Source organism: Tachysurus fulvidraco, chromosome 4 (genome assembly GCF_022655615.1).
Source record: "Tachysurus fulvidraco isolate hzauxx_2018 chromosome 4, HZAU_PFXX_2.0, whole genome shotgun sequence".
Taxonomy (NCBI): Eukaryota; Metazoa; Chordata; class Actinopteri; order Siluriformes; family Bagridae; genus Tachysurus; species Tachysurus fulvidraco.
In genome coordinates this window covers 26170742-26178773 of record NC_062521.1, presented here as the reverse complement: position 1 = coordinate 26178773, position 8032 = coordinate 26170742, and the positions used below count along the sequence as shown (strand labels likewise).

General features: G+C 34.3%; 1 protein-coding gene across 2 annotated transcripts in view; it reads right to left on the bottom strand.

Annotated features, from left to right (window-relative positions):
* smad1 (SMAD family member 1) overlaps positions 1-7012 on the bottom strand; it is a 24828-nt gene extending 17816 nt beyond the window's left edge. The window contains exon 1 of one of the 2 annotated variants that reach the window (XM_047812653.1): positions 6884-7012. The gene's annotated coding sequence lies outside the window, so the exon portion shown is untranslated. Of the gene's footprint in view, positions 1-2087; positions 2373-6883 lie in introns of those variants that run through there. The other variant, XM_047812652.1, reaches the window with a different exon arrangement.
* Positions 7013-8032: the final 1020 nt, after the last annotated feature.

Below are 8032 nucleotides of genomic sequence, written 5' to 3'. Positions count from 1 at the left end.
GTCTAATAAGACTGTGGCTTTTTTTTTTAGCCACAAACCGCTACATTTGGTGGAAAACTAAAATCAGCCCCATAGTGAAGCATGGTGGTGGTAGTATCATATCACAGTTCTCATCGGCATGAACCTGGAAAGCAGGTAGGGTTGAAAGCCAGATAAACAAGAGCCAGATATTGCCAAATTCTTGAGGAAAACCTGATCCGGTTTCCCAAAGAACCTGTGACTTCTGACGACCTCAGACAGGTATCTGAATGTTTCTATCCGATCAGAGAGTGTGAAATATTTTACCAAGATGAACTTTCAAAGAAATCAGGCTCCGGATCATTACAGCTGATAGAAACACAGAAGACTCGCTCACCTTATTTTGTTTTTAAAGACAGCTTACAGTGCTTACTGTTTTACATCCTCTACAGGTGCCACTTAGTCATTTTATTTCTATCCAAATGATCCATGCTGGTGTTTTCCTTCCTCTACCGCTGAGAATCTTCCATCCCAAAATACCTAATGTTTTTGCAGCAGGCAAACTCGAGGCCACACGTCAGAGACACCTGTATAAACTGAAGCTGAATAGGATGCGCAGATTTCTCAATATACGACTGGTTGCGTTTCTGAGCTAGAGACAAGTCTGAAATCTCAAGGACATGTTCTTTCGTTTTATAAGGAAAATCTTTTAACCCAGGCACCAATGATGCTAATTACTTCGATTTATTATTATTTAATTATTATTCTGCTTTCATGCTCCAACAACATGTAAAAGTAAAGAGACAATTATTAATACAGATGAAAATGTAACTAGTACCTCGTTAAATTAAAGCAACTATTAACTACTTTGTAACTGCTCTTGCTAGACTTTCCATTGTTTCTTTTCATTTATCCATAATGAACGATTATATACCATATATAGGCATTTCCTGTTAACTATTACCATATATGAACAATTCATGTTAACTTTTACCATATATGGACATTTCAAGGTTAACTATTACCATATATGGAAAATTCATGTTAACTATGACCATATATGGACATTTCCTGTTAACTATTTTTTGTGATTCTACTGGTTATTGAGTTTTTAAAAGAAGCTTTTCTCTACTACATCCAGACGCTGGTTCATGCATTTTAAAGACGTTAATATAGCGTGTGCCATCGTACACCTTCATGCATAAGGAAGAATTTCATCTATACATCGATGAAAAATGTTCGTAAACCAAATCTGCAAAATGGCGAAAACGAAATGTAAACATGAACTCGTCATTCATGGACATATATTTTGAACAAATAAATTCAATAGAAATTCAATATCCTGATAAATTTGCTATTAAAAAGCCTGACTATTGTTAAATATGTTTAAAAAAAAGCAACAAAAAAAAAGTAAAATAAAAAAAGATAGATTGAATGAAAGAAAAATTTTGCTATTACTATATGCACATTTTTGGAGTTTAAATAGATTTAAACTCAATGCATCTTTTGGAAAATATTTTAATTAATAATATTATTGTGATAAACTATGGCACGTTTCTGAGCAGTCCTAGATTATTTTTCCTTTTTTTATAGATAAAATTAAAGTATAATCGAACTCAAGAGTTTTGTAGTAGTTTATTAGAATTTGACTTATAAATCGTATAAAAATATCCACATAATCATGCTAATATTTCTGACAAAAATACTAAAAAGAATATAATAAATAAATGTATATGAACATTGTTGCTATGAGTAAACACCTCTTTCAGACACCAGCATGGCTAATGAAAGCTTCAATATTGTATTCTGAAGTAAAACCTGACATCTTTGTGAACTTCTGCCTTCCAGACTGACAGTAAGGGAAAAAAACGCCATCATCTGCAAAGTCCTTATGCTAGTTCCTCATATTTAGAGCGTGACTAAGTGGAAAAAAAATGTTCCCCACACCTATGCTAGCTGTGCTGTTACACATTTATCTACAGCAGGCTTTCTCTCAAGGTCTAAAACCCAGCTTTGCTTTGAACAAACATCCATCCAGGTGTTATTCTGAAGAAAACCTCACTGGTGTGGGATGGAAAAACTCAGAAAACACAATTCTAGCCCAAACACTGCTCTGAGTTCTTACTCACACACAGCAGGTGGACTGTGTTCACGGTCATCGTCTCGCCATTCCACGTCTTTCGCCAGCCGCCTCACTCGAACTGTCCAGATCACATGACTGAGCTTAACATCTGACCTGTGGGACTGACGCACGGTTCTATTCAAACGTTTTGACCTTCTTTCAATCCAAAACTTTGAAACCTCTGGTGTGACCACATCTTCAATTGTGAGGTCGATACACTGAATATTGACTATCTGCCACAGACAGACACAGAGAAAGAGAGAGAGAAGAGTGAGAGAGAGAGTGAGAAGAGAGAGAAAAGAGAGAGATAGAGTAAGAGAGAGAGAGGGAGAGAGAGAAGAGAGAGGGTAATAGAGAGAGAGAGAGAGAGAGAGAGAGACACAGAGAGAGATAGGGAGAGAAGAGAGAAAAAGAGAGAGAGGAAGAGAAAGACACACAGAGAGAGAGAAAGAGAGAAGAAAGAGAAAAAAGAGAGATATAGAGTAAGAGAGAGAGAAGAGATCCAAATACGCCTTACACCTGTGCACACATGGAGGGCAAACTTTCAGGACGGTAAATTTACAGTCACCTGTGGTATGCAGTCAGACAGACAGAGAGAGAGAGAGAGAGAGAGAGAGAGAGAGAGAGAGAGAGAGAGAGAGAGAGAGAGAGAATGGGTCCTCTGCCAATTTGGATATAACTGGGTTCAAATGTGGTCAAACGCACAAAATAAATTTTATTTAACACTGAGCTTCATTATTTATGCCTACTTCTATTGATTTATATATATATATATATATATATATATATATATATATATATATAAAGAATACAGCAACTTCATTAAAGGTCCATCTCTCTTAAACAATAAAAAAAGTTCTTCTGAAAACGATTTATATAAACCAATAAAATGAAATACAGCGACATCATAGTCACATGGAACCAATGAAAAGTAATTAAATACAAAAAACATTCATGACTAATCCTCAACACCAGGGGGTTGATGAGCTTCCCTGATGTGTATTTTCTTTTAATTCTTTTATATTTTGATGCGAATGCTACGAGACGTTTGCAAATCGAGTTTGGAATTCAAAGTCTGTTGCTATAGAAACGATACAGAAAATGAATCGACACGTTGTGACTGATCGGAATCGAGAGACCGCAGCACTGTGTGTTAAACAGAAGTCGAATCTCTTTTTTCTGTTCTGTGACTGAATCAAAGGGAGAGAAAAAAAACAACACTGAAAATCTGAAAAATATCGTGATATAATTTTTTGCGCCTATTTCACGGTATATTTTATTTACCCGACCACAGTGACGTCAGGAATACAAATTTTCCCAGAATTCCCTTCTAATTGTACCGTTTAAGTATTTATCCTCATTCAATATTACCTTAACAGAATTCCCTGCACTAAAATACCTTGGGTGCTGTATTTCCCCCATGCATTTGTATGATGAGTTATTTTTACAAAGGGTTTATATTATAGTTAATTATATGAACCAAAAAAAAGGTGCATGTTATAAAAACATTAAATAACACTCCTTTGTAGATATTAGTGACATTAATCTCGGCTGTGTCGCTGTCAGTATAAACGATCCTCTTGTTGGCAATAAGGTCAGCGTTAGAGAGCAACAGAGAACGATCCTCCGACATCATCGGGCTGTTTTAATGCTTGTAATCCATTTAAGATGCAGTAATGCGCTGGTTTTATTGTATGAATTTAAAAAAGAAGATAACTTATACCCATAAAGAGCAAACCCTGATGGGACGATTGATAGAGAATGGTATATCTGCCACAGAGCGAGCGTCCAGTTGAAGGATTACACAATTGAGCTGAAACGGCGTTCTCGGATGCAGTAAAAGCCTGATAATCGCGGCCGACGCGCTCGGAGCCTGAGTGCATGTAAATATTAGCGCTGTGTAGAAACCCGGGCTAATGTGGCACCCATCACACGCCTCCGCTCAGCCCGACCCGCTGCATCATCTCCATGTATCATTTTGCACCGCTTCAGTGCCGTTAATCAATTTAGGAGGCAGTAATGATGCTCTCTCTGCCCTCTCCCGGGACTCGGCATTATGAAGAACGTACATTATTCATCAAAGCCTGGAACCTCCATTAGGCCTGGACTGGGATGTATATAAAAATAAATAAAGAAAGAAAGAAAGAAAGAAAGAAAGAAAGAAAGAAAGAAAGAAAGAAAGAAAGCAAAGATGGACAAACAGAACACAGACGGAGGAATCGGCGCATGCCTACACATCGGCGTCTTAGTAAATTTACTCTCATGAACGTGTGGAATGAAGAGAACGACAGAACGAGGAGCTCTGAGCCAGGACACGTCTGATCCAAATACGCCTTGTGCCTGTGCACACATGGAGGGCAAACTTTCAGGACGGTAAATTTACACACGTCACCTGTGGTATGCAGTCAGACAGACAGAGAGAGAGAGAGAGAGAGAGAGAGAGAGAGAGAGAGAGAGAGAGAGAGAGAGAGAGGGAGAGAGAGAGGGAGAGAGAGAGGGCAAGGGGTGGGGTAGACAAGGAGGATCTTCCCAAAAATCCCACAGAGGTCTGAAGCAGATTTCTAAACAATAAACTGATGTACAGATTGTTTCTTCATTTTTATAAGATAATATTTTATATTCTTTAACAAAAGTAAACCGTTTTTTATTTTTTTCCCCTTTCAGTGTTAAAAATAAAAGTATTTATTTCCTTAAATAAAAAAATATAGATTTTTGATTTTGCTCTCTACCTCTACAGATGTTTACCGATATTAATAACACACTTGTTTAATTCGGGCTTTCGGGTGTTCTATTATTTTTTACATAGAAATGACATTCTGCTGAAGCTGCTGAAAGTTTTAGGGCAAACTATTAGGCAATTGTATATTTTAAAATAAAACAAAAAAAAATAAAAGTTATGTTTTTGAACAGAAGATTATGAAAATAAAAAAAAGGAAAATTGGTACAAAAATTCTAAAAATTGCTCATTCTGTGTTTTAATATTTTATATGTAAAATGTACTGTAAACTATTAGATTAATAATAATTTAAAATAAATTATAAAAATAATAATAATAGTTTATTAATTATAATTATTCATAATTTATTAATAATAATAATAAAAGTTATAAGGTTTTTTTTTAGCAAAACAGTAACGTGTAAAACAGAAAAGAAAAAAAACTTTTATCAGAATATAAACATCTCTGATACATGATATCTAGGGCGTAAATATGAGTTTGTCTTATTAAATATTATTTAGATGTCATGGGTGTTAAGGAGATTTTACACCAAAGTATGAGTTCAGACGAATTTCAGTTATGTGATAATGACTAAAAAAGAAAAATAAATAAATTGATATATATTAAAGTCCAGAGTATTGAGCAAATGTTAGTTTGCTAGACACATTTAAAAAGAATCTCTATCTATCTCTATCTCTATATAAAAATCTATTGATACACATACAACGTATCAGTAGCTACAAGTAACTAACAAGTTAAGAATAAAAAAGTATATTGTAAATAAATAAATGAATAAAAAACGACAGTATTGAACCCCTGCAACAAATATTTTTACCATCCAAAACAGAGACAGCAGTTAAACTGATTCTAAAATAACCACTTTTTCTATTTATCACTGAAGTTTTAGACCCAGTGCAGATACGACAAACCGTTCTCTCTCACTTCCATTAGCAGGAGATGAATAAAGCGATGGTGTGATTGCCCTTAAACCTTTCACGCTGCTGTTGTTTATGTATTTTATTTCTAGTCTACTTAATGATAGGATAAATACATCGTGGTGATCGGTAAACGTGCCGGAAAAAGAAAGAAAGAAATATTGCGTTAAGATAAAACACAAAAACAATAAGCGGATTTATGACCTTGTGAGCTGCCACACAAACATCACGCATGCCATGACTGCCCTGTAACACACACACACACACACACACACACACACACGCTAAAAACACTGTCGTTTAAGTAACTCCTGTTCTGTAAACATATAAGGAGTTAGTTCTGGTGTTAAAAGACCCATCACAGCTGACTCTCCTTTCCAAATCTGACATAAAATGGAGAAGTGAAAGGGTTTTAGCACCAAACTAAAACAGACAAGGACGAATTCCTGTCCTCTGAGTAATCTGATATGTCATCTTCACTGATGTCAGGCACACAGGCTTCGGTCTATCAGCTCCTGCATCCACGCTGCAATGATGCCTTAATCACTGACAAGTGTATAATAACCATAATGGAGGAAACACATACACACACACACACACACACACACACACACACACACACACACACACACATACACAGAGAGAAGAAATCAACATTCACAGCATGTATGGGATATGACACAGAGCCTGAAAAAGCTATAAAGAAATGTGAAAATAAGTTCTGACATAAACAATTAATAAAAATAATGGAAATGCATGAAGAAAATGTTATTAGAAATAAAAATGCAATTCAATCTAAGAAGGAAAAGTGCAAAAAATAACTGTTTAAGGATAGAAAACAGTGCAAAAATGTCTTAATTTACAGTAGATCAGATAAAACTCCATGCACTCCATCATCATCATCATCATCATCATCATCATCATCATCCCCCATCATCTAGAGTCCTTTCTGCTGTTCAGAGTTTCATCACTTTACAACCTCTAACTTTAACACTACAGGGCGCGCGTGCAGCCCGTTTATAGCCCGGTTTGTCTCACAGTTTAGCGTCTAAACCCGTAAACGGAGTCCACGTTTCGTTCTCATTCGCGAATTCGAGACAAAACACTCGTCGGTTGTGTTGTTTTTCTGAATAAAAATAAAGTTTACTGTACCTCCTGCGCCTCCTCCCTGAGCACGAAGCGTTCATCCGAACCGACCGGATCTGCTTTCGCCTGGCGTCAGTGTGTCGCGGGACGCTTCACTCCTCCGCGCAAGCACCGCGTATCACTGCGCGAGGGAAAGCTAGAGCCTAGCATTAAAAGGAGAAATTCATGTTTTATTGATTACTATTAAAAACTCTAATAATTATAAAAATATATTTGGTTAAAATGTTTTGTTTTTTCAACATTTCAACATCAACATTTATAACAATTATTATTATTATTATTATTATTATTATTATTATTATTATTATTATTAGTAGTAGTAGTAGTAGTAGTAGTAGTAGTAGTAGTAGTATTTTTATTATTATTGTTGCTGTTGTTATTATTATTATTACTATTACTATTATTATTATTATTAGTAGTAGTAGTAGTAGTAGTATTTTTATTATTATTGTTGCTGTTATTATTATTATTACTAATAATAATACTAATTAAAATATAAAATGACAATTATATAATCAATAAATGAACAACTGTCAAAGGATACCAAATTTTAATGCAAGTACACTAATAAATGTGTAATAACATGATTTAACAATATTATATCTGAAATATATTTTTAATTATTTCATTATTTCAAAGGCACACTTCAAGTTACTACATCAATAAATACTACATTATAAATTATATATATATATATATATATATATATATATATATATGTGTGTGTGTGTGTGTGTGTGTGTGTGTGTGTGTGTGTGTGTGTGTGTGTGTGTGTGTGTGTGTCTGTTTAAACACTTATTGCATATAGTTTGTTATTTGTTTATTAATGTCTAATCTGATTATGCAATCTCAGTTCTAATCATCTGTATATAATATAGTATATAATAATAGTAAATACTATTACTACTACTATTACTACTACTACTACTACTACTACTACTACTACTACTACTACTACTACTAATAATAATAATAATAATAATAATAATAATAATAATAATAATAATGATAATAATAATAATAATAATAATAATAATAATAATAATAATAATAATAATAATAATAATAATAATAATAATAATAATAATAGTGAAAGCACACAGTGACTGGTTAGATGCATTATAAACACAACACATATGATGAACATGATCTGGA